Source organism: Bos indicus, chromosome 5 (genome assembly GCF_029378745.1).
Source record: "Bos indicus isolate NIAB-ARS_2022 breed Sahiwal x Tharparkar chromosome 5, NIAB-ARS_B.indTharparkar_mat_pri_1.0, whole genome shotgun sequence".
Lineage (NCBI taxonomy): Eukaryota > Metazoa > Chordata > Mammalia > Artiodactyla > Bovidae > Bos > Bos indicus.
In genome coordinates this window covers 68,011,717-68,039,444 of record NC_091764.1, presented here as the reverse complement: position 1 = coordinate 68,039,444, position 27,728 = coordinate 68,011,717, and the positions used below count along the sequence as shown (strand labels likewise).

The 27,728-nt window shown below is 43.2% G+C and overlaps 1 long non-coding RNA gene across 1 annotated transcript; it reads right to left on the bottom strand.

Moving 5' to 3' along the window:
• LOC139183163 (uncharacterized) lies at positions 1 to 27,728 on the bottom strand. Its single transcript, XR_011566668.1, has 4 exons — positions 27,501 to 27,728; positions 16,969 to 17,145; positions 14,814 to 15,046; positions 1 to 1,017 (listed from the first exon to the last, which is right to left on the bottom strand). It is a non-coding gene; the product is annotated as an uncharacterized lncRNA (long non-coding RNA).

Sequence of the window (27,728 nt, the reverse complement as noted above, 5' to 3'; positions counted from 1 at the left end):
ACAGATATAAGCTTTCATACGTACAGAATGGATAAACAACAAAGCCCTACTGTAGCACAGAGATCTATATTCAATGTGTGTGTGTGCTAAATCACTTCAGTTGTGTCTGACTCTTTGTGACCCCATGGACTGTAGCCAGAAAGGCTCCTCTGCCCATAGGATTCTCCAGGCAAGAATACTGGAGTGGGTTGCCATGCCCTCCACCAGGGGATCTTCCCAACCCAGGGACTGAACCCACATCTCTTACGTTTCCTGCATCGGCAGGCAGGTTCTTTATTACTAGTGCCACCTGGGAAGCCCCTATATTCAATATCCAATGGTAAACCATAATAGAAAAGAATGTCTTAAAAAAGAATGTGCATATATATATATAACTAAATCACTTTGCTGCACAGCAGAAATTAACACAATATTGTACATCAACTTTAATTAGAAAAAAATATTCCAGGAGCTGGAAAGAGGCAGTTCACCAAATGCAAATCAAGGCTTGGTCATCAGAAGAAACAGGAAGCAACATCAGGCAGACAGAATCAGGTGACCACTGCTCAACCTCAACTTCCTCACAGTCACATGTAACATATGAGGGTCACACAGGTGACATTTATTTATTATGGGTGGCATATACTGCTCTACTCCCTCACCACCCCCATCTCTTGCTAACAGAACCTGGAACTTAAATTTTGCTCTGGTAGATGGTAAAGAGCTGTTGAATTCAGGGACTGAGGACTCCTCCCCAAGCCCCAAGCAATTAACCACGATTGGGCTAAACCAATACGGTGACCCATTGCACTTTGCCAGATATTGCCTTTCCATTCTTCTGTACTGTTAGGCATGGCCACATACCTGAGTTCTGGCCAATGAGCTTCAAAGAGAAGTCAGCTTGGGGGCTTCTGAGAAAAGCTGAGAGGAAAGTTCTTTAACACCAGCCACTCCCCTCTTCTTGCCTTGAACATGCTGGTGTTAAGGACAAGATGCTTGGAGCTGCAGCAGCCATCTTGCAACCATGAGGCACCAAGCCTAAGAACAAAGACAGCATACTGAGGGTGACAGAGGGGAGTGAGGAAGTCATCCAGAGCTATTGCACAAACCTGGAACTGCCTATTGCTAGACATCTTGTTATGAGATAATTAAATGTCTTTATTGCTACAGCCATCGTTAGGTATTCTGTAATGTGTAGCCAGACACATCCTGACACTTTATTATAAAATGAAAGATTATTACACCCTCTAGTCTGTTTTTCTTTAAGGATCACAAAAGCCTTTCCAGAAGCTCTCACCAAAACCATTATCTCAGATGCTCCTTCTGCCAGATTTTCTGCAGCTGCCCATTAATATAACTTCTGGAAGTCGGCAGGGCATTCACAGGTAGTGTTGCTAATCTATAAAGCTGTTTTGACAGTGCTGTGTACTATATTATTAGTGGCACAAAGCAGGCAAGTTAATTTCCGTTCCCTCTGAAATACACGAAGGAATAGGGTATAATTCAGTCCTTTGTGGGTATTAAAGAGAAAATCATAAAGGACATTTTTTTGAATCATGAAGAGCCAAAAGCTTTGTTTTTTAAGAGACAGAGTCATGAAAGTCCAACAATACACTAGCAAGACATTGTTGAAGCAATTGCAGAACTATATTTTGCTAAACAGAAGTGAATAAAACTTGACCTATTAACAAAAGACTCACATGCAGCAAAACAGCAATACATGACCCACCTCTCTGGCAATCTGTAGAAATCCTCAACTTAAGAGAAGCTCTGGAGAGCGCACTTTGTTTATTTGGGCTTAACTCATTAAATAATAATCAAGTACTTGTAAACTAAAACAATAGTCACAACAATATTTGTTGAATTCACATTCTATTACATATACAGTACTTTGGCCAATGCTCTCAATGCATCAACTTATTTAATATTCATACCCACCCAAGGCCATAGTTACTATTATCGACATTATTTCACTCTGTAGACTAGAAAACAGATCTGAAGACCTTAAGTAAACTAACAAAGGTTGCACAGTTCCAGTGGTGTGCCAATTGTTAAATTTTCAGGAATTTTGTGAGGCAGTCGTTAAAAATAGGTAGCTTGGAACTAGTATGATGGGAATATTAACACCACAGAATTTGGAACACTACAAATCCTCCTCCTCATTAACTAGTACACTACTAGTTAATTATGGGTGTTTGTTTTTGTTCAGTTGTGTCCAACTCTTTGAGATCCGGTGGACTGCAGGATGCCAGGCTTCCCTGTCCTTCACTATCTCCCAGAGTTTGCTCAAACTCATGTCCATTGAATTATGGGTATAGTTTCACTATTAATAGTCAACCAAAACAAATACATGATTATTTTGATGAGAAATGGTAGACCAGGTATGTTGTTGATGGACTGGAAAATGGGTAGGATTAGTGACTATTCCAGAAATAAGAAGCCCCCAGATAGATCTAGGCAATGAAGTGTATATGTGTAATGAGAGAATTCTAAGAATACAGAAGAGTCAGCTCTGTGCTTCAGGAAGTTTCCAAATAGAAAAATGTAAATTCCTCAAAGCTTAATAAGTGTCATGGCCCCCAGCTCAGACATCTGAGTTATGTAAATATCACCAACTCCAGGGCTGGGTAGTGTAGAATAAATTTGCAAGAATATAACTACTTTAAAGATATTTGCAACGGCCTTAGCTTGAGGTCATTGAAAAGATTCCTCCCAACCAAGAACAAGAATTGAATCCACTTATGAGCTCAGAAAACAAAAATTATGGCAATATGTTCAGTGTTTAAAATTAGAAAAACGTAGCTGAATGTGTCTACAAGGCAGAATAAATTCACATTTGAACTGAAATTAAAATAAAAATAGTAAATATCCTTGGCCCTCAGCTTTTATTGTAAGTCTTAGGTTATTTCCTTTTATTTCCTGTACCACAGTCCACACTCTGGTCACTCTGACTGCTCACCTGGCCTTTTAACATGCTTTCCTCTCTGCCTTTCTCTTGGCTTAACAAACTCCTATGCAACCATTGAGACCCAAGTCAAATATCACCTCCTCTGGGCAGCCTTCCCTGACTCCTCTAGGCAGTACCAGTCTTCCTATTTTCTGAAGTCTTTCAGTCCCCTGGTAGATATCTCTACTTTGCTATGACTCACCCAATCACACACACCCTTCCCACTTGATGGTGAGCCCCAAGGACAGCTGTATCTAATTCTAATCTGTATCCCAGCACATTCCCTGCCTCTTCCCCTACCATTCTGCCTTATGTCCCACTTCAGTCACTCTGCCTACTCTCTACTTCTTCAGCTTGGCCAGGCTACCACCCATTTTAAGGCTTTTGCATGAGTTCTACAAAGAATGCTCAACACACACACACACACACACACACACACCCTCTTCACCTGCTAGGAGCCAATCCTGATGTTTGATTCAATTTTCAGGCCTCAGCTTAAATGTCACCTCCTCAGGGAGGTCTTTTCTGATCTTCCAAGCTTAGTTAGATGCCACCTCTCCTCTTATTTTATATTCTCATGTTATCCTCCATTTTCCTCCTTAACATTTATTATGATTAGAATTACAGGCTAATTTCTGTATTAGCCTGTGATGTATAACTGCATTCTAGCGCTACAGTCAATGGGGTTGCAAAGAGTCAAACACAACTGAGCACAAATGCATGCACGCACGCTTGCTAATATGTGTCTGTTGTTCGTCTCTCCCCCCAGTCTAAGATCTATGAGACCTTGATTCTCCTGCTCTTTATATGCCCCCAGCACCTAGCACAGGAACCGGGGCGCTGTAGGTGGTAAAAATCACGCATTGAATGAGTGAGTTTGTTGGTCTACAGTTTATGTTTGAGGATGAGCAGAGTGTTTATTGAGGTGATGTGGGCTGAAGTCCTACTCATCTCCCTCCTGTTTCCCTTTCCTTATAACTTACAGGTGCTTTAGCATATTGCTGTCTTTCACTAGGTCTTGTGATTGCTACTTGATTATATACAAAAGTATTATTGGTAAAAAGAAAGGGTTAGTTTGGATTACAAACCATTCCTGATAAAACCTTGAGTCCTTTTCAAATAAGAGACTCAAAGAGATTTTTCTTCATCCCCAGTGAAGCCCGACACAGCAAGGAGAGCAGACACAGCACTCTCTCATTCAGCTCTCCCCGACCCTCCCTTTTCAGGATTCATTTCTCTCTGGAGGAGCATTTAGGGGAGCCCTGCTGGCTGTTTGCTAAGACTGGAATCATCCCAACAAAGCAAGAATTGTTCACATTAGCTGCATAGGGAAGCAGCCAAGTCAAATAGACCCTCTCTCTGGGGCCATTAGGTAAAGCTCTGACCTACTCTTATCCCCTCCAGGCTAATTATCTAAACATCCATTGGGTAATTAACTCAAAGCTCCACCCACTTTGTTCTGATTGGTCTTCCATCTGCATCCTAAACCTGTCTCTTGTAAAGTACTGGTGGCGGTGTACATTTCGCATGCAAGCAAAGTCGCTTCAGTTGTGTCCAACTCTTTGTGACTCTATGGACAGTAGTCTGCCAGGCTTCTCTGTCCATGGGATTCTCCAGGCAAGAATACTGGAATGAGTTGCCGTGCCCTCCTCCAAGGGATCTTCCCAATCCAGGGATCGAACCCACATCTCTTACATTTACCTGCCTTGGCAGGTGGGTATTTTACCCTGATTTTAGATAGACAGAACTCCTGAAAATTTAAGTGTCATTGTTGGAAACCTACCCAAGCCCATATAATTATGCACAATCTTTTGGGTTCTTTTTGATAGCTGTAAGAATTTCCAGAATGTTTGAAGTGGGCAAGGGTTAACTTCTTCTCTTACAACCTTACTACAGTTACATTGAAAGTGAACTTCAGATCAAATCCTATCATACTTCACAGACTTTACCTTTAACAGGCATGCAGTGAACAAATGGCTTATACCATGTAATTATAAACTTGGTAGAGTTCCAGCTCTCCAACCTTTTAACTGATCTGCTCGCATGTTACAGGGTACATTTTCTTAAGAATTAGATGACAAGGTTTCAGAGGCAGGATCCTGCTATTCCTATGGTTAGCAACCACATAACCTGCAACCCCATGGCTGGGCACAGGCACCATCTCTGAAGGTGTAGGGTGAGCCTTGTTTGACTCCTCTACCTCAACCATCCAAGCAGGGAGAGTGTCACTTCAGCCAATCCCCTCATCTTGAATACCACTAATTTTACTAACGAAAGCCCAGTCTAACATCTGTTAGGTTGTTGGCCACAAATTTCACTAGTAAAACCCCTCTTTTGCTATTCTCTGTGCTGATTAGTAAGACACCTGAGCTTGACCAGAGATACTGAAAACAGAAGAGATGGTAGCAAGTGTCTTGAGGTGTGACCCTGCTGATCAAATGTTATGTCTCCCTAGGAGTATGAATCCCTACCTGCCTGCACCATCTAGAACTAAGCATCTTTAAGTAGATTACACAATACCAAGGCTTTTTTTTAAACCTGAGATCCATAAACACCCTGGGCTTCCATGAATAGAATTCAGGAGGCCCATGGTTGTGGGTGGGGGGAATGACACCTTGATTTTTGTTGACCTCGGTATTTGCAAGCCCTGTAAAGTCTCACCAACAGAAGTCAGATCTTTCCATATCACATGGCAGCTGCAATGTGGGTAATTAACTCAAAGCTCCACCCACTTTGTTCTGATTGGTCAGAACTGGTCAAGATGCTATATACATCTTGAGATATCAACACTCCCTGTTTTTTTAGACTATTAAACCCACTGATAGGTTTTTTGTTAACTATATTACTCTATCACAATGCCTTCTATACTGCTATGCCATATATTGATAGTCATAGTCTATTTTGATAACAATTTGATAAACGTGTTTCCATAAAATCAGTTTACTTTGCAATATGATGCATTTGTTTTATGCATTTCTAAACATTAAGAAAAGGTCCACAGCACAGTAAAGAATTTCTGACCTGCCTGAGAAGCAGCTTGACAGGTCAGGCCTTCAGAACATCGCTTTCCCGCTCAGTGTCTGCAACTTCACAGAATAGTGCCTAAGATTCTGGCTAGCTAGTAACACCTGATACTCAGGTGGCTTAAGATCATTGTGCCGAGATAATACCCTCTGTCACATGCTGGGTTCCCCAGGAAGCAGACTCAGAGATGGAGATTTACGTACAGGAAATTTACTGGGGAGTGTCTTCGGGAAAAAAACCTGTTCTGTTGGTGCATGCAAGGATGCAGGATCAGATGGAAGGAGAGGTAGGGCTTCAGTGCCATCACAACATAGCCTTAGCTCACCCCACTGAGAGCTCTGGTGCTAGGCTGGTGCTTCAGACTTGTCCCCACTTGGCGGGGAGCTGGGCCTTTGTACCCCGACATCAACCCATCCCTGGATGTGGCTGACCTTGGGTGAGTCAGGGCTCTCTGTCACCCATAAGCCTCCAAGGTGCCCAGTAACTGGGGAAATAAATGCTTCTGTCCTGGAGGGGTTCTGGCCGGCACAGCATGACTCTCACTCCCCTGCATCCTCCCATGAACACTCACCCACATGTGCTGTCTCCAAACCTCGCAACTTCTCTACAAGGTGTGCACATCACCCCCATTCTAGATCATAGACACTGACGTTCAGAACAAGGCAGTGACGCATCTCCTGCTATTGCTGTCAGTACCGCAGGCTGACACCTTCATTAAGTGTGGAACTTCAGGTTATATAACTCCATCTGTCCTCCAAACTAGAATCAGCGAACCAAGGAATGACTCTAATTTCGCTCACTTTAACCTCTCCATTTCTGATGACCCTTGCCAGTTGCGCACCCCTGGTCCCTTGCCCCCACTCGATCACCAAGTGCTGGGTTTCTCATCAGCCTCCCGTGCCCAGTCCTCAGCTGCCTTCACATCTGTCTACTTCATTCCTCCCTTCCCCCCACCACCTCCACTTTCACCTGAATTGCCTTAGAGCTTTCTGGCAATTTTCTGTGTCCCATTCCCAGCCCCTCTTCTCTCTCTCTTCCTCCCTACCAGCCAGAGGGATGCTCCTAAAGCAGAACTGGGATCAGATCTGATTCTGGTGCCCACCACCTACTGGCTCCTCACCGGGCCCTTTCTCAGCCCTCCTTACCACTCTTGCCTCTTGTACAGACTCTGCTCAGGCTCCAGCTAAACTGAGCTACTCATTTTATCCCCCATCTTTGCTCATGATCTTTCTTTTGCCAGAAATGTCCTTCCTGCTTCCTGTTTCACTCTGCACTTGCATTCAATTCATTCGGGGAATATTCGCTGAGCACCTGCCACATGTCCAGCACCATGAGGAAGGAGCAGTGATCGAGATGAATGAGGTTCTGCCTTCCAGGGCTTTCCTTCTATTGGAAAAGGCAGATAGTGAACAAATCAACTTGATAATTGCACATTCTGGTAGCTGCTAAGAAAGCTTCCAGGCCATGTGCCAAGAACAGATCACAGATGTGAGAGATACAGAGCTCCTTGATGTTTCCCTCATCCTTTAGTCTGGTGAGTATCATTTTCTGCCTTCACCATGATGGGAGACAAGCTCAAAAATAAGGAGTGCTGGGGAAGCACTGTGTGGCCATGTGAGTGGAGATCGGACATGTGAGCAGAGATCGGAAAGGAGCCCTACACTGAAGGAAAGAGCAATCCAGGCAAAGGGCCCAGTGGGTGGCAGGCCTTGAGGCTGGTCAGAGCTGGGTGTACTCCCAGGGCACAAAGGAGCTGGGCAGAGGGGTCATGTACGGGCTAGTGTGAGATGAGCTGGAGGAATGGGTGAGAGACATACCTTCCCTCCTCAGAGGGCAGCCTGTGGACCTCACCTTCTAACTCATTATAAATGCAGGAACTTGTCCAGACCTACTGAATTATAATTTGCATTTTAATAAGATCCCAGGCCATCCATATGTACATGAATATGTGGTTCAAAACTAGGCCATGTAGGACCTTTCAGATCCTGAAAAGGAATCTTAAACCCTTTCTCCCTCTCTCTCAAGATCAATATCAAATGTTTATCCCTTTGGGAAGTTGTCCTCATTTCCACAAGCCACTGGGATTATATCCCTGTAGATGACAAAAATGCACTTGGGCTCAATTACTGGATCGCAGGCTCCTTGAGATGAGAGATTATATCTGAATCATCTTGCAATCCCCAAACCTCTCTGTAACATCTTGCCCATCATGGGTAAATTATCAGAAAAAACATCACACAGTCATCTACTGGTGCACGTAAGTTGAGTGATACCACATCAGACAGGCCTCTGAACTCTTTCTGGGAAAGTAATAGAATCTAACTACTGACTTAAGCAAAAAAAGGGGGAATTTATGAGCTCCCAGAGCTGAAAAATAAAGGAGAGTAGCTTCAGGCACGGTTGGATCCAGGTGTTCAAACAATGTACTCTTTGTTCCTCTTCATTTCTCTGCTTTCCTCTAGACTAGCTTTGCTCTTAGGATCAAGTCCAAGTATTGATAAAAATGACCACCAGCAGTCCTGGACCCATCTTGTGCCAGCCTATAAACCTAAAGAGAAGAAAATGCTCTTTCTTGATATTTACAACTCTTGTCTATCCTTTGGGTCAAGAGGTAAGACTTAGAACCACCTGAACCAAATACTGTCATCAGACAAAAAGGAGAAAAGATGCTGAGCAGAAGGAGAAGCCATTCACTACAGCCATCGTGAGACAGAACTGCTGTGCTGTCTTTAAAAATCAGGATGGAGAAAAATATTTATTAACCTGGGGAAAAAGTCATAGAGTCTTGCTAAATTTAAAAAAAAAAAAAACAACAGTCCACTGCCAAACATTATTGTGAAATGATATCATTTGTGGGTATGAAAATACATTTTTATACTGTTTGTATGCCTAGAATGAAGATAATAAGGAGGATCCATCCCAGTAGGCCCTGGTAGGATTAACATTTCTTTCTTTTTTATATATTTTTTGCAATTTTCATATTTATGTATTGGATATAGACTGCACTTGCCATCATTAAGAAATATATTTTTAAATGAATGTATCTATGATGGTTGATTTAGAGTGTCAACTTGGCTGGGCCTCGGTGCCCAGATATTTGGTCAAACATTATTCTGGATGTTTCTGTGAAGGTGGTTGAATGAGGTCAACACTGAAATCGGTGGACTTCGATTAAAGCAGATTAAATTCCATAATGTGGATTTGCCTAATATCAGCTGAAGGCCTGACTGGAACAAAGACTGGCCTCCCCTGAGTGAGACAAAGTTCTGCCAGTACACAACCTCTGGACTCAAACTGCAACCCTTCCTTGAGTTTCGAGCGTGTCAGCCTAACCTACAGGTTTGGGATTTGCCAAACCTCCATAATCATGTGAGCTAAATCCTTAGAATATGTTCTCTCTTGATAAACATATATCGGTTTTGTTTCTCCATAGAACTCTGATTTGTACAGTATGGTTCTTGCCTTCCATTATTAAATCCCTGTCAAAAATCTTAGAGCCAGAAAGCATATGTTTGAGCCCTGGGCTGCCCTTACCAGAAGGCTGGTCTCAGGCAAATCCATTGACCTCCATGAACCTGGTTTCCTAGTTCACACAAAAATGACCATTCTAGTCTCGATGGCAGGGTGTGAGGGATAGAACCAATGATTACTGTGGTGACAGTCCTTGTATCATTTTCTCAAACCTAAGCTGCCAGTTACCTATTTTTGAAGATTAAGTCCTGCTGTGAAATTCTTTACCTTAGAAACCAGTGTGGAAAAAAAAAAAAATAGAACAACAAAATCTTGAGCTGGGAGACTTGTCACCAATAAATAGATGAAAAGAACTGTCTGTTTTATCTTCACACTTAAAACACCTCCACTGTCAATACATTTCCCAATCTCATTATTAGCATAGAGCACACTGATTTGTGTTTAAACCCAGCAAGACTTTCTCCCACCAGGAAGCGACCCTCACTTCTCGGATCACCTCTCTGACTTTGTACTTTCTTTGTGTGCTGAACATCAAATGTGGCGTCAAGTGAGAAACACACTTTAAACCCCCACACTCTGAATCACTGCACAGGTTCTATAAGCACCAGAAATGAAACAGTTCTTGCTCTTGATTTCAACTCATGCTCATTGGGGACACCCAAAAAGGAATGCCTGCCTTTGTTCCAGACGTGGGTCTCATTGAAGACTCAGTGGCATTTCCTAAGGTCCTGCAAGCTGCCCTCAGGCTGCCCATGTTCTCTTACAGCCTCAGAGATGCTCAAGGTGACCCCTCAAGGCCTGTTAGTAACTGGAAAGTAGCCAAGACTCATTCTGTCCAGCCCAGGAATTCTCACACTTGTCAGATCCAGCAACCCCTTCATAGAACAACAGATTGTAATGCCTCTTTCACTGTGTTGAAATAAAACTCATAGATAATTTTACCTCCCTGCACACAAAATTGAAGAACAAAATCAATAGAATGCCCTATCTATAATGAAAGAAGGAGGAATAAAAGAAAAGTAATTCAGAATAAAAATTAAAGTCAATAAAAATAAAACAAGATCCATGCTTTCAAGCATTTAATAAATGGCTGAATGGTTTATGAGAACCTGTTCCCAGGCAATTCTGTAGGTGCCGAACAGTGAGCAAGACTGGCAGGAAGAGGGTTTTTAAATGTAGGTAGTGTGTTAGTCTCTCAGTAGTGTCAGACTCTTTGTGACACCATGGACTATAGCCTGCCTGGCTCCTCTGTCCATGGAATTCTCCAGGCAAGAATACTAGAGTGGGTTGCCATTTCCTTCTCCATTGAAATGTTTAGGGTGTTAGGTAACAGCTTAGGCCAGACCTTACTGGAAGTCTTAATGAACTAATTAGATGCTTGCATCTTCTTGTGTTAATTAATTCAATATTTACTGAATGTTGACCGGGGGGCAGGGGACCAGGCAGTTTCCTGGGAGATGGGAAATCAGCAATGAGCAAATCCTTCCCCATAGAGTGCCATCCCAGGCAGGGGGCATAAGTCTGAATGTAAGAGGGATGTGGCAATCAGGAGCTGATCTCCATGAAGAAACAGGGAGCTGGAGGCATGGTAGACACACAAGAATTAAAAACTAGGATATCACACATCTCAAAAGAGAGCCTTTGTACTTGGATGAGAGAGAGAGTTGTGGGTCACCCACCCAGGCTTGACCCTTGCCTAAATTTAGGGCCAGAATGCTTCATTGGAGCATGAATCACCAGAAATATGTCTGGGTCTTAGATGATAACCCAAGGCTTCCCACATCTTGGCCCTTTGGAAATAGACCAAATAAAACCCCCACGAAACCTTCTCACTCCCGCCTCACCAACTCTATGCTTGTTTTCTCCTTTGGACTCATTCCTTCACTGAACCTGTCCTCTCAGAGTGGGCCTCTCTGTCTGCTGTACAGAAAAACACTCCTGCCCCCACCTTGTCACAACTCACCCTCTTACTCTGCCTCATTTTCCACTCATAGCTTTTTGAAGGTATGTTACATGTTTACTGACCAGCTTGTTTGTTTATCATCTGTCTCTCCTACTCTACACTTTTTTAGGGCAGGAGCTTTGCCCGTTTGGTTCACTGTGGTGACTTCAGCACCTAGGGCAGTGACTCACACACAGTAGGGTCTCAATAAATATGTATCAGATGTAACTTATATCCAGTGATGTGCTGGAGGCAGCTCACAATGGCTTGTGAGAGTCAATTACACACATCGTGACCCAAATGCATGTTCAATGATATCATGAGGGTATCTTAAAATCTGCTATGAAGGGACCATTTACACCACAGAAATTGGCCAACACTATATCAGGACTTCTTCTCCTTGGAAAGCTGGTTGTTGAACATTTGCCAGGATATCATTAAACAAAAATGAACATGTGCTATCAGAATATGTCTCCTTGGTTAAAAGAGGTCATTTCCATACAATTCCAAGGAAAACAATTCATTTGAGGAATCCAAGGGACAGTTTCAATTCCAAATTGCTTTTCTGTCATAGGCCTAACAGCTGGGTGCTATGTTGCAAAGCCCCAAAGCCTGACATATATATTTTTTTCTCTGCACACCATTACTGGTATTAATGAACAAACACATTCTTAACGACACTACAGCCATCTCACCTAAGGGTTGCCATTTTCCTTTTTTGCCCTAGTAATTAAAAAATACCAATTGCGATTCATTAAAATAGGAAAGTAGATAAATAGTTGTGATAATTACCGCATTTTTCTCTTAGGAGAAAACAGCAATACTGTATGTAGTCATTTTCGATAAATATAGAAAATAAGTAATTATTGCTCGAGCTATTCATTATGAATCTCTATTCCCAGTCTCACTTCTGTAAACACCATTCATTGTTTAAAATAATCATTTTGAAAGGGCTGGCCAAACTTCTCATTACTGGCTGACAAGCACCCTCTCGGATGGAGACACATGGATTAGCCTGGGTAGTTAGTTAGCTGGTTGTCTCAAAGCTGATTGTGAAAACAAGTTTGAAAAGATTACCTTTTCCACCATGGAAAAAGCCAAAAAGAGCAAGCAAAAGCTAGTATGTCTCTGTGTACCAGCCAGAGGCAGCTGCAGCTTTGGAGATTTAATTAAGAAATGTGCAGTGGGTGAATGTTTTGGGGTTGACTTTGTGTCCATTCAGCCCACAAGTGCTTCCTTCATGTCTAACCTCGATTGAACCACGCTTCTCAGAAAGTCTGGACCTGATGGAAAATAAATTCCACTGGATTCGAATGGAGCCATTAACATCTCCCTTTCGGGGCCTGAAACATTTATTTGTTTTAAAATACACACACTCATCTCAGTTCTATTAGGAGGCAGAGCCAGCTCTTACCTGGGAGGGAGATTCATCAGCCACTCTCTGCCCCTTCCTGCATGCTGCCTCCTCCCCCAAGGCAGACTGAGCTGCTGGGAGACAAGAGAAGGGACGAAGGGAGGGGAATCCCACGGACTCCACACTTCATCAGCTGGTGGGAGAAGCCCTGAGACCATCTTGGGGTGCTAAGTCATGACCAACCCCAAACCCCTGCTCCCTCCCAAAACTCAGTTTTTTAATCTAAACTTTCATACTATCAATGATTGGAGAAAGATTATTGGTGTAATATCGAGACTTGGGTCTAAATCCTGGCTCTGTCATTTGGGCAAGTCTCTCTCCCTGTCTAGGTCTTAGTTTCTTCATCTATTTCATCTATTTCAGTAGTTCCCAGATAGGGTACTGCTTCCTATGGAGCATTTCAAGATCTGTGAGAGCATATTTGATGAGCGCAATAACTGGGGACACCATCGGTAGGAGCAGGCATTGGCAAGCATACTAGATGTCCTGCCATGCTCAGAACAGTCTTTTACAATGAAGAATTATTCCACATCCTGTGGAACTTTCAAAGGCCCCACTGTATATTCCTGTGTCTATGTGATCTCTTGACTTGGCTTCTCCAGATCTCACTTCCCTCATCTAGAGCTGAGAAGTATTGTTCTCGTGGTCCAGGACCGTGTGGATGGTATACTCTGCGATAATGATGAAAATAAACATGTTTATTCACAACAAGTCTTTCTTGAGCACCAACAATATATCAGCTACTGGGTTGTGTGCTTGGACCCAGCACTAAGCCAGACATGGGTCTTGTCTGTGTGAGGTTCATAGTCCAGTGTATTCAAATCTGCAGCCCTAGAAAGGATGTTACACTCCCAGATTATCAACATTCAATCTCCATTTATTGGCTTCCCATTAGGTGCCCGTCACTGAGATAGTACTAGAGATTCTGTGAGAGATAAGATAGATCCCTACTCCTAAGGCATTCAGTGTGAGCAGGGGTGATGAACAAGTAAACAATAAGCCGGCCACACGATGCAGTGTGTAAATCCTATGTTACAGGTTCGTGAGCTACATGATAAGAGCTACCATTTATCATTCACTTCCTATGCGTCAGGCCTAGGAGAGTTACTTTGCTTGCATCATGTCCTTTTAGTCTCACGACCACTTCACAAAGTAAGCCAGCATGTGTGTGCACTGTTACCATTTTCACTTAACACCTGTTCTGTGTTTACTCAGCATTTTTAACTGACTCAATTCATTAAATCAGCCCTTGTCCCGAGTAATGACATCTCTGAAATCATAAGACTGGTGATCTAGTTTTCTGTGTACGTCTATATTTTTTCTAATACCTATAAAATAAGTGTGTTACAATTTAAAGTTTGTAATTGGATACCATCTAAATCATCTTGGTTATCAGATGTTGGGAAATATTGGGTATGCAGGTCAGGGCAAGGAATGCTGCTGCTGCTAAGTCACTTCAGTTGTGTCCAGCTCTGTGCAACCCCATAGACGGCAGCCCACCAGGCTCCCCCATCCCTGGGATTCTCCAGGCAAGAACACTGGAGTGGGTTGCCATTTCCTTCTCCAATGCATGAAAGTGAAAAGTGAAAGGGAAGTTGCTCAGTCATGCCAGACCCTCAGCGACCCCATGGACTGCAGCCTTTCAGGCTCCTCCATCCATGGGATTTTCCAGGCAAGAGTACTGGAGTTGGGGTGCCATGGAATGCTGGGTAGGTGAGTCAAAGCAGGGAATGCTGGGTAGGTGAGTCAAGGCAGGGAATGCTAATTACTGCAGAAACAACATGGTCTAGGTTTATTCATTGTCATGTCACAATTTTATGTAGGTGATGGGCAGGTGGGGATTCTCCACAAAGTCACTCCAGGACACAGGCTTTTTCCATGGAAAGGTTCCATCATTTCCTGGAGCCTCAGGGCCTCCCTTGGATTCTTTGCATCCAGCTGGCAGATAAGGGAAGGGAGAGCATCGTATCTCACTGATCAGAATTCACCCACACGACCCCACCTAACAGCATGGGACACTGGGATGGGAGGCTTACCCATGGATCCAGGAGGTGAAGGAAAACAGGTATAGTGAAGATCTAGCATAGTCTCTGCTACACAGGTGGCACAGTGGTAAAGAATCTGCCTGGCAATGCAGGAGACGCCACAGACACAGGTTCAATCCCTGGGTTGGGAAGATCCCCTGGAGGAGGAAATGGCAATCCACTCTAGTATTCTTGTCTGGAAAATTCCATGGACAGAGAATCCTGGTGGGTTACAGTCCCTGGAGCTGTAAAGAGTCAGACATGATTGAACTGAGCACAGCGCGTGCGTGTGCGCACACACACACACACACACACACAAACCCACACAACACACTGCTATACTGCAGTAAAATTCCTCCTTGGGAAGCACTAAGATACACATTTCCACTTTACACTCTAAGTTAACTGCCTTAGCTTATATAGGTATCAAGTGGTAAAGCTTGGACTCCAGCCCAAGTCAAGGCTGTGATAAAGCCATCTCCTGTGTGCTGAATGAGGATTCTCACAGCTCTCTCTCTGCTCAGAATTCAGTCCTGAGCTGCAGGACTGCACAGCAGAACTTCCACATATGTCCTCACCTGGCTGTCCCACAGACACCTCTAACAAATGGGTTCTGAACCCAGGCCGTCATTCCTCTCCACCCCCAACCCTGGCACCTTCTCTTCCTGAATTCCCCATGTCAGTAAATGAGTCCATCAATCAAGCCAGAAAACTACATCTAGCCTAGAATTCTCCCACCGCAGAATGCTTTCAGCTGCAAGTAACAGAAAACCTAACTCCAAATACATTAAACCACTAGGAAATGTTCCATTTCATATAAAAACAAGGCCTACACATGCAGCAGCTCTAGGACTGGTTAATGTGGTGGAGCAAACACAGTGCTGAGAGCCCAGGTTCCTCTGTCTTTCCACTGGGCCATCCTCAGTCTCTTAGCCCAACTCCCCTCATTCTCCCAAGATGCTTTCCCTGGTTCCAAGTCACACAAGCAGAGAGCAATGTCTGGAAGCGGGAAAGCAAAGCTTCCCCTCACCATTCTCTTCCAAAGAGCAAAGAAACCCTCCACAGAGGTGCCCCACACCTGTGAAGGATGTGATCTCCTTCACATCCCACTGGCCAGGATTTTGTCATATATCCATCCCTAAGCCAGTCATGGGCAAAGGGAATGGAATCATCACAACAGCTGAGATTAACAATGACTCACCTTCTGGGGTCCTATAGAGACCCTCTCTCTCGTCACAGTGGCCACCTAATACCAGAACCAAGATGGTGCTCTTTGGGCAAGAAAGATGAGGCAGTGGCTAAGCAGCATACAATGTCTGCACAGTTCCTTCTTCCTTACCCCAACACCCAGCTGATTACCACCAGCCTGCCAATTTTACCTCCTTCATTTCTCTTGGTTCCGTGCCTGACTTCTGGTCTCCATCTAGGCTATCATAATTCAGAGCCTCTGGCAATTTCTACTAACAGTGAATAATTCTGTTAACGTATAAATAAACACTTCTTAAATGCTAAAAATTAAAGATTCTTTCTGTTAAATGGTTTGTACTGTCAATTTGTTCCAGCAAATCTTTTCCTTAAAGAGATAAAAAAGATGAATTATCCCAGTTTTTGCATAAGTTTAAAAAAAAAAAAAAAACTCCGAAAATGAGACACCAGAATTAATAGGTTGGTACTGGATTTGATGTTCTCTGTTTCTAGAAATAATTGTGACTAAAATCATTATAGACTCTGATTTCTGAAGATGCATTAATTAACATTTTTTCAAGTGGCTCATGGGAGAGCATTTAGATCATAGCTAACTACCATTTAAAACACAATCACAGAAACAGAAATATGTGTGTATTGTACATATCCAAAACCAAGTTGACTATTTTCCAATCAGAAAGTGCTTTTATCTACACTAACATTATGATATGATTAATGATCACTATTTCTTCCAGTTTGCCCTACCAAAAACCCTTGTGTATTAGTTATACATCATGGCATAACCAATTATCCCCAAACATGACAGTTTGAAACATATATGTATTATCTCTCCATTTCTGTGGGTGAGGAATCTGGACATGGCTGAGCTGGGCCCTCAGCTTCAGGGTCTCTCACAGGTTGTAATCACAGTATCAGCAGGCGCTGCAATCTTAAGTCAAACCTCAGCTGGGGAAGGACCCACCCTGAGCTCACGTGGTTGTTGACAGGATCTAGTTCTCCATGGGCTGTTGGACTGAGGGCTTCAGTTCCTCACTGGTTGTTGGCCAGGGGCTACCCTTGGATCCTTGACATGTGGACCTCACAAGTAAGGCATCTTGCTTCATTGAAGGGTGCAAGCTGAGAGGGCAGTAGTGAGAATCTGCAAGAGGAAGTCACAGTCTTTTGTAACCTAATCACAGAAGTGCCATTCCATCAACTTTGCCATATCCTAGTCATCAGAAGCAAGTCACCTGGTCCAGCCTCGACTCAAGAGGAGTGGAGTTATAGAGATGTGACAGCCAGGAGACGGGGGTCTTTAGGAGCCACGTCAGAAGCTGGCTGTCTCCCCTTGGAATTCTCCCCAGTTTCTCTCCTTCTCTCACACCCTTGCTGGAGAAGACTCCTGAGAGTCCCTTGGACTGCAAGGAGATCAAACCAGTCAATCCTAAAGGAAATCAACCCTGAATACTCACTGGAAGGACTGATGCTGAAGCTGAAGCTCCAATACTTAGGCTACCTGATGCAGTGAGCTGACTCACTGGAAAAGACCCTGATGCTGGGAAAGACTGAGGGCAGGAGGAGAAGTGGGCAGCAGAGGATAAGATGGTTGGATGGCATCACAGACTCAATAGACATGAGTTTGAGCAAACTCTGGGAGACAGTGAAAGACAGGGGAGGGACAATGGAAATGTGTTCTCTCCTTTTAAAAATCCAGTACAATAAGAAAAATTTTATTCAAAGATTTGCAAAGATTCCATTCTGCCTATGCATAGAGGTGTGGATTCTGTTGGTTGCTTCATTGGGCTCCCAAACTGAGCCTGTCAGAGGTCTGACTCCCCACTACCCCCAAAGCAGATGAGACAGAGAGAGGAAAAGGCCTCATTTCAGCCCCCAAATTCTAGGGTGGTCTCTAATTTAGCCTTGAAAAACCACACAACATGGGCTCCTGGGCTAAAACTACAGGGGACATTCTGCCAAGGGAGACCTCAACTCCGAAGACCCTGCCCATCAACGCACAGACCATGGTCATGGGTGGACAGCAATGGAAGGCATCCCAGGACAGAAGGAACTGGCTGTGTTTTCTTGCCTAATGACCAATGGCTATGAGGCTCAAGGGAGTCTTTGTAAAGCAGAACTTCTCAAACTTTTCCACAACAGTATCCCTCAGGGCAACTAAAAATGAATACTCAATCTTGGGGGCTTCGGGAAGGGAGGGGCACGGTGGGGGGGGGGTGTTTTTTTGGGGGGTATCTCATCTGAAGCTTACCAGGAAGATGAAAACCAATCTGCTACTTTTAATTTTCTCTTTAAAAGTCACCTACATTTCACATTTTCCTCAATAATACATCTGCATCTGATTCTTAATACAAAACTAATGCCTTAAATTATTTGTTTCCTAAAAATTTCTGCCTTTTTTTTTCAGTCAGTGCTAAAGTACCAAGGCTAAAGTTCCGAAAAATTGGGGCTGAATTGACGGAGTATATGCTGCATAGCAGATTCGGAACCCAGGCAATATCTTTGCATGGCTTTTGAGAATTCAGATGCACATAAAGATGTGGGTTGCAGAAGTTAGATGGCAGATGGTGGCAGGGAAGTCGCAGGGACAGTGCTGCTGTAGCAGGGTGGGGATGGGGGGTGAGGCCTCCTGCACCACTCTGGGGCTCCTGTCCCAAGGCAGTCTGTGAACATCCTCTTGCTGAGAGGGCCGGAAGCTTGGGTCAAACGATAGCTCTAAGGTCTCTGATCCCAGTCTCTGTTTTTGATGGCCGTTTTTACCTTGGCAGAAAGACAGTTTTCAAAAGAAATTTTCCATGAACAAAGACTGATTCTTTGGTTCCTGTTTTATCACAGAGACTATAACTTTTGTCACCTGTAAATGATTCAGTCTTCCCCTTCAAAGATTCAGTCTTCCTGATCAACTGCAGTCACCCATATCTCAAATTTCATTGTCATGGGATCAATCTTATCATGGCTGGTAAGAGCAGTAAGATAATATAAAATCTGCACTAATTCAGGCTTTTAAAAATATCTGCTAAGTAAAGGAAACTTGGGAGGGGCAGTAGCCTTTACCTTGGGTCCAACACTGAATAGACATTTTTACCCTTTGCCTTCATGTCAACTTAATCTTTCACAAAGAAGAATAAGTCAACCCCCAATCCTGTCCCTGAAGACTGGGACTGTCTGTTCCCCTGACAAAGGCAGCAAACCTCTGTGCAAAAGTCTTAATTAAAGTCACTCCCCATTTCCATGTCAGATGGAAAAAGATGAGTAGCCAAACAGTTTTTGTTTCTGCTCTTTTCAGTATTCCACTGAATGCAAAGAGAAACCGAGAGAAACTTCCTAATGTGAGATGCTCATAGAGAATGAGGCAGGACTTGCTGGGGAGTTCAGGGTGAGAAATAACCTGGAGGCAGGCTACTATCTTTTTTGCTCCTCACAGATTTGACCTTGTCTTTGCAACACATTTGCACTTTTCCCCCTAATTAATTCTATGCTGGCTCAAATGCTAAAATACCAGTTGGATTGAAAATGCTTCACTAGTTACTACCTGACACATTGTAAATTTACACCCTTCTACATCAGGTCCTGCAGTGAAGCTTCTGAGTCTGAACCCTGGAGTTGACTGCCTGAGTGGGAATCCCACCCAGCTCTACCAGTCTCTGGCTGTGTGACCTTAGCTCTGTGCCTCAGTTTCCTTATCTGTAAAATGGGCTAACAATCATGAGGATTTGAATAAGTTTGTGCATACAGAATGCTCATGCCTGGCAAGCAAGGAGTGCTACGTGTGAGCTGTTCCTTCATTTCATTGTATCTAAGACGCCATCAGTTATAAGAAGCACCACTGTTTCACGTACAACTAAGAAAGAAAAAAAATGCTGCCAACTAACATATGACCCAGTGCTTTAGCTCTTAACATTTTTATTTTAGCCTTATCAAAAGTGCTTATTCAGACATATCACATGTGGCCCTTGGGCACACCTAAAGAGGAAAGTATAACTGAAAGAAATTGGTTAAGTTATTCTCAAAAATTCTTCACAGAATCCAAATCTTAGTGATTTTCAACTCAGTGCTGTCAGGGTTCATATTTTCAACCTGAAGTTGCCCTGCAGGTGATCAATGGCATCAGTGAGAGAGAGTTTCTTTCAAGGGTGCCACTCTCTGACTGTGATCAGAGGTAATGACAATGACAACCAAGTTCTGACTTTGTGTCAATAAGACATTGATCATAAGGCATTCCAATCACACAGCTGCTACAAGTGTGTGTAGAGGGGGCAGGTGCAGCATCTTAGAATCAGTGAAAACATGTAAATAGTTTTACATTCTCATTATAAAAAAAAACAAAACATTCTAAAAATGATTGAATCATCAAAGTCTTCATGCCTTCATCTAATTGTAAAGAACTGTGAACCTTGGTCAAGATCTCAAGCACTTGTGTAAAAGCATCTTTTGAGCACAAGCAATTTGTCATTCCACGAGGGCACAGTCTTCAGCTTGGCTACTTAATTTTGACCCAAATCAGATGCATATAAACCTTTACCAAAGTTCCTTTGAATGGGCAAGTCACAAGTCATTGTTTAAATTGAGATGTAAGTGACATGTAACATATCAGTTTCAGGTGTACAATATGATTCAATATTTGTTAAATACATTGTATTTCACAATACTGTGTATATATTATGAAATAATCACAATAAGTCTAGTTAATATATAAATTTTTTCTTATGATGAGAACTTTAAAAATTACTCTCACAGCAGCTTTCAAATATACAGTACATTATATCCCCATGACTTACTTTGTAACTGGAATTTGAATCTTTTGATCCACTTTACCCATTGATTCCTCCACTTCCTCTGCTTCTGAGCTGCTTTTTGTTATTGTTGTTTTTTTAGATTTCACATATAAGTGATATCATCCTTATTTGTATTTGTCTCTTTCTCTAACTTATTTGACTTGGCATAATGATCTCAAGATCCATCTATGTTATTGCAAATGGGAAAGATTTCATTCTTTTTTATGGCTGAATAATATTCCATTGTATAAATATACAACAAAAGTATTTATCCATTCATCCATCACTTAGGCTGCTTCTATGTCTTAGCTATTGGAAACAGTGCTATAATGAATGTGATATATGCTATAATGCATATATCTTTTTGAATTAGTATTTTTAATTCTTTCAGATAAATACTCAAAAGTGGAATTGTTAGATCATATGGTAGTTCTAGTTTTAATTTCTTGAAGGACCTCCATACTCCATACATGGTTTTTATTTATTTGGCTATTTCGGGTCTTAGTTGCAGCATATGGGATCTAGCTCCCTGATCAAGGATTGAATCTGGGCCCCGGACCACCAGCAAAGTCCCTGATTGTGGATTTTACTTCATTTCCCTGATGACTAGTGATGTCGAATACCTCTTCATATAGCTCTTGGCCATTTGTATGTCTTCTTTGGAGAAGTGTTTATTCAAATCCTCTGCCAGTTTTTTAATCAGATTGTTTGCTTTTTTGTTATTGAGTTGTTTGGGTTCTTTATATATTTTAGAGATTAACCCTGCATTGGATACATAATTTGCAAATACTGTTTTCATGTTGTTCAGGTGTTTGATTATGCATTTGAAAGAAAAGGAAACAAGCAGTGTTGATTCTCTTCAGATGGTCTCATCTCTGTATCTTCTCTGAGTTTGCCCAGAGCACCCCTAAAATGCAAGCAGTGGTTCTCAAATCCAGTGGCTATACAGTCACCTGGAGAGCTTGGTAAAAATGTAGATACAAAGACCCACTCAGGAATTGGACTAAAGCAGCCTCTGGAAGTGAGACTCAAGAACCTGCATTAAAAAAAAAAAGAAAAAACTGGTCCCTCCCCATGAATCCAATACAGCCTAAATTTGAGGGTCACACCTCTAGAAAAAATCATGGTAGGAAAAAATGGGCAAGAGATGGGGAAAAGGCCAAGGGAGGGGAGCATAAGAAAAAGTTGTTTCTACAGAGCACAGTTTCCAAAAGTGGCTCTTTTCAACACCTTTTAAAGGTAATATGTTGACTTTATAGTGCTGTTAAAATGAGATGAAAGCCGAGGAGAAATCATGGAAAGGGTTGAGCTTTAGGTGCTTTCTGCCTCCACCCAAGGTCCAATCCCAGCTGTGTTGAACAATTGGGAAGTACACGGGCCCACCCGGGAGGAGGGCAGGAGCGCGGGCCAGCAGCTCACTGAGATCTGGGACACCTGGTCCCTTTCTGTCCCTCCACTCTGCCACACACAGCGTCCCTCTGAAGCCTGGAATCCATGAGAGTGGAGTGTGACTGCCAGGGAAATCAGGATAATGTGACCACCAAGCATGGCCTGGAAAATGGCAACCAATTGGTCCGCCTGTTCAGAAATTACTGCAGTAACGGTGGTGGGGGGCGATGTCTTTAAGGAAAATATAGAGTCCACTGTAGAGTAGTTTAAAGTGTATTTTTAACTACTGAAAATCCCAGCAGCCTTACAAAGTAATTATTTCCATTTTTTAATAAATGATGGTGGGGGGGAATGTCTTTAAGGAAAATAAAATATAGAGTCCACTGTAGAATAGTTTAAAGTGTATTTTTAACTACTCAAAATCCCAGCAGCCTTACAAAGCAATTATTTCCATTTATTAATAAAGGCCTTCTCATTTAATTCTGATAAACCCACATAATGTTTACATTGTCATAATCACAGCACGTGTGCACACACACACACAGTTTTGAGCATCTTTTTTGCTCTTAATATTATTCTCTAAACTTTTCTTCATGTCTTATAGACACCATATAATTTCAAGTAACAGTAGGTCATCTTTTATCGATAGGTCAACAGGTACTTAACCAAATTCTACAGTTTCTTTGAGTTGCTCACAGTTACAGGCAAAGTTGTGATGAAAATCTTTTGCATATGTCATATTCTACACACCTACTGCTTGAGTGATTGTCATTTTCATTTCTGCCCTGTGGAAGAGAGAACTTTCCCTGGAGCCTCTCACAAACTGCTCCCTTGCTCACTGGGTAACATCATTAAGGTACAGAGCTTGAGATGGCAACATTATCCTGGATTATCTGAATGGGTCTGAGGTAAAAAAACATCCTTAAAAGAGGGAGGGAAGGTGATTTCACCTGCAGTCTGGTGGCTAAGACTTCGGCTCCCAATGCAGGAGGTGCCAGTTTAATCCCTGCCAAGGAGCTAAAATCTCACATGTGGCCAAAAACCAGAACATGAAACAGTGGCAATATTGTAACAAATTCAGTGAAGACTTTTATTTTTAAAGGGAGGATACAGGATGGGAGTTAGGTGGAGGAGATGTGACAATAGAAGCAAGAGGTTGGAGGGATGTGAGAACAGGGTCCTGAGCTGAGGAATGTGGGTGACTTGTGGAAGCTGGGGAAACAAATGCTTCTGGGAAAGATCCAGAAAGAACTCAGTCTGCCAACACCTTTATCATAGACTTCTGGTCACTAGAACTTTTAAGAGAATAGATCTGCACTGTTTTAAGCCACTACATTTGTTATAGCAGCAGGAGGAAACAGATACATGTACTGTTGGGGCTGGAGCCGGACAGGCACAGAAACTAGTAACAAGAGCGATAATAAAAGTGCCGTCATCCGTCGAGGGCTCACTTACTCTGCTTACTTACTAACTTGTCCTGCACATCCACCTAGAGTGTCACGACACTATGAGATGGGTGCCGTCATCCCCATGCGACAGACATGAACCTGAGGCTCACAGAGGTTAAGGAACTTTACAAGGTTGCAGAGCCTGCGAGCGGTGGAGTCAGGATTGAGACTTAGTCCAGAATCTAGCAAAGATGATGCACGCCTAACACTTGGCCAAGATGCTCGGTTACAGACAAATGCTAAAACAACCAATCTCAGCCTCCCCATGGACTCCAGAGGACTCTTTACTGAATAAGGGGGCTAGATTGGCCAGATGGTATCGGGGCAAGAGGGTGGTGTGGGGGACCCAGACCTGGATGAAGACAGGTAGATTCTTCCAGATTCTGCTCCAGGACTTGCTGGGCGTCACTCTTTCCTAATCAGACAGAGGTTCCCGGTGGACGCCCTGTCTCCGCAGCTCCTCTTTGGTGATTCTGACATCTCTAAGCCAGCTCCACCCTCTCAAGCTTTTAGCACCTTTGTCTGCAGGGGAAGTCTGAGAAATGCTGCAAACTCCACCAGCCCAGTGCTCTTGGTGGGGGGGTCTCTGCAGGCTCTGAACTCTAGAGTTCCTCTCACTGAGCTGAGCTGCCTGGAGCCACCATTGGCCACTGCAAGCAACTGTGTGTTTAGGGCGCCACCTAGTGGTGTCCAGGGTCCCCAGCATTTCTTCTCAAACGTGGTCGAGAGGAAGGGGCCTGGAGTATCTCCCTTCCTCTGAGGTCATTCCAGGGAGGCTTGGGTGACTTAGAGTAGTGGTCCCCAAAAACTTTTTGGCACGAGCCAAAAATTTGGAAGTCAGTTTTTCCATGAAACGGGGGCGGGGTGGTTTCAGAGTAATGCAAGTTCATTATATTTACTGTGCACTTTGTTTCTATTATTATTAGATCAGCTCCACCTAAGATCATCAGGCATTAGATCCCAGAGGTTGGGGACCCCAGACTTAGAGGGTCTTCATCCCTCTCGGATTCCAGGACACTTTAGAGAAGCTCAAAGCCTGCTGTGTGTTGTAGTGCGTGTGCTCAGTCATGTCTGATTCTTTGGGACCCCCTGGACTGTAGCCTGCCAGTCTCCTCTATCCATAGAATCTTCTAGGCAAGAATACTGGAGTGGATTGCCATGCCCTCTTCCAGGGGATCTTCCTGACCCAGGGGTTGAACCCATGTCTCTTGCATCTCCTGCATTAGCAGGGGGATTCTTACCACTGTGCCACCTGGGAAGCCCCCAAAGCCAGCTGCTTCCCTGAAAACCTGTCAGCTCACATTGGGACTGCTGCATCCCGGGCTCTGCCTGGAGGCCCAGATGCTGGCTCTGGGTTGAGATACAGAATAATGCTTTTTGTCATTTCTCAGCTCCATGGCCTGAAAGAGGGTGGGGAAGGAATCTGTTGGGGTAGGAATTGGCATCTCTTTTCAGTGTGAAAAGAACTAATAGAGGAAAGTGAATTTTAAAAAGCTACTGAGAATACAGATTACCTGACAACTTAGATAAAAATGGGCCAATTCCTTGAAAAACACAAATAACTACAACTCACTCAATATGAACTAGGTAATTTGAATATGCCTACAACTGTTAGGGCTTCCCTTGTGGCTCAGCTGGTAAAGAATCTGCCTGCAGTGTGGAAGACCGGGGTTTGATCCATGGGTTGGGAAGATCCCTTGGAGAAGGGAACGCCCACTCCAGTATTCTGGCCTAGAGAATTCCATGGACTGTATAGTCCATGGAGTCACAAAGAGTCAGACACAACTGAGAGACTTTCACTTTCACAACTGTTAAGGAAATTGAAAATAAAAAGCTCCCTCTCAACCTAAACTGTACACTTAATACAAAAATTAACTCTAAAATGGGTCATGGACTTAAATACAAAACATAAAACTTTCAGGAAAAGACAGGAGAAAATCTTTGGGATTTTTAGGCTAATTTAAGAGCCCTCCTCCCTCCAGGTAATTCTAATGTCCACTCTTCTGCCTCAGTAGACAAATTCTGCCAATAGACAGAAGCCACTGACTCACAAACAAGTAGATACATCTGGTTAAAAACTATCAAAAGCATCATTTAACCTCTCAAATGATCAAAAGAAAGTCCACGTAAAAACAGTAATTAAAGGAGTTCCCTGGGGCCCTAGTGGTTAGGATTCTGGGCTTTCACTGCCGTGGCCTGGGTTCAATCCCTGGTCAGGGAGCTGAGATCTCGAGTACCACGTGGCACAGCCAAAAAAAAAAAAAAAAAAAAGTCAAATGACCAAATTTACAAGTAAATCAAACAGAAGTTAATAATTCATGCTTCCCCTTCACACAGGTAGGATAACCAATCATCCCATTTACCCAGGACTAAGGGCATTCCCAGAACCGAGGACTTTACGTACTACGCCAAGACAATTTGATAAATCTACACAAGCCTCATGGGATCCGTATAATTACTGCTTACTCTCTGCTTTCCCCGTTTGACAGAGATCCACTGGGGCAGGACCCTGTGTATCTTATAGCCTGGTCCGTATCTTTGTATATCATAAATGCTCAATCAATATTTGGAGATGGAAGACAGAAAGGCAGGAACAGAGCCAAAGAGGGAAGGAAAGGGAGAGAGGAAGGCAGACAGACACTTGCTGGGCAGTCTCCCCCTCAACATTCCTCCACCATCAGACACACACCATGATCGCAGTTCTGACTACATCACAGTATAGCTACTTATTTATAGGCCTGCCTCCCTCTATTAGGCCTGAACCCCTCCTGTACGTGGCCTGTATTCTATACACTGTGGTATCATCAAAGATGCCAAAGTCTAGAGGTTAGGAGAATGAATGTTGAGTTCAGTCTGCCTGGGTTCATATCCTAACCCTGCGGATTATCAGCTGGGACCTTTGACAAGCTGTTTCACCTTTCTCTACCTCAGCATCCTCATCTGAAAAACTGAATATGAAAAGAATAATACAGGACCTACCCTCATGGAGTTGTGAGAATTTTACATGCGTTACTGCATGTAAACAGTTTAGAATGGTGTCTGGAATAATATCTAGAGCATTCAGTGCATAGTTAGAATTGTTATTAAGCGAAGGGAACCCACAAACCCCATTTAAAGAACTGAAGTGACCTCATGGTGATCAGGAATCTACAGGTGGCTGTATTTTCTGGTTGGTGGATAGACAGCCGTCTCTCTGACTACCTCCAAAAGGTCAAGAGGAAACTCTTCAGGTTTGGGAGGGCGATGCAGGAAGGCTCCAGGCTGACATGGGGCTTCCCTTGCCCACGTCCCCTTGCATGGGTCCGCTACTCATTGCGCCATGAAGGCCAGATACCCCAGTGCCTCTGGTGTCCTCAGAGCGTCTAGCTTACATCTGCAGCTCCACGTGTATTGTCATTTGAAGTGGGCAAGGGGCTCTCGATGGAAAGTCAGATCTAGGTGAGTGAATCCTTCAGTTTATCACTGAAACCCCAGAACCTGGTTTCCAGCACAGAGCAGGCACTCTGGACTACTTGTTAAAAGACTAATTTTAATAAGCATAAATATTTTTTTTAATTACGTATATGTGTATAACTGAGTCACTTTGCTATACAGCAGGGATTGGCACAACACTGTAAATTTACCACACTTCAATAAAAAATAAAATTTTAAAAATTCAACAAAGTTTAAAAACTGGTTGAAATGAAAATAAAGTTAAGCAGATAATATTTATCAAGTGCCTCCATACAGTGGCAAAATGGGTACCACACAAATATAAAACCTCAAACCTCACAGGTTCACACTTTACATTTAACTGGGCATTCTTGCATCCCTTATCTCACTTGACACACCCACCCCCCACAGTTCTATGAAGCAGGCAATGAAGATATTATCTTTGATTTACAAACCTTTTAAAATCCCAGTTGTCTGTTGGTGCCCAGATCCACATCACCTCTGGTCCTGCCCTTGACTGTGCGTCTCCTCTCCAGGTCCTTCCTGCTGGGTCATGAACCAGGAAGCAGAATGGCCACGAACCAAGTTATTCCATCAGGATTTACCCAAAGGAGTTGGAAACTTATGTCCACACAAAAATGTGCATGCTGGTGTCTATGGAGGCTTTGTTCATAATCGCCAAA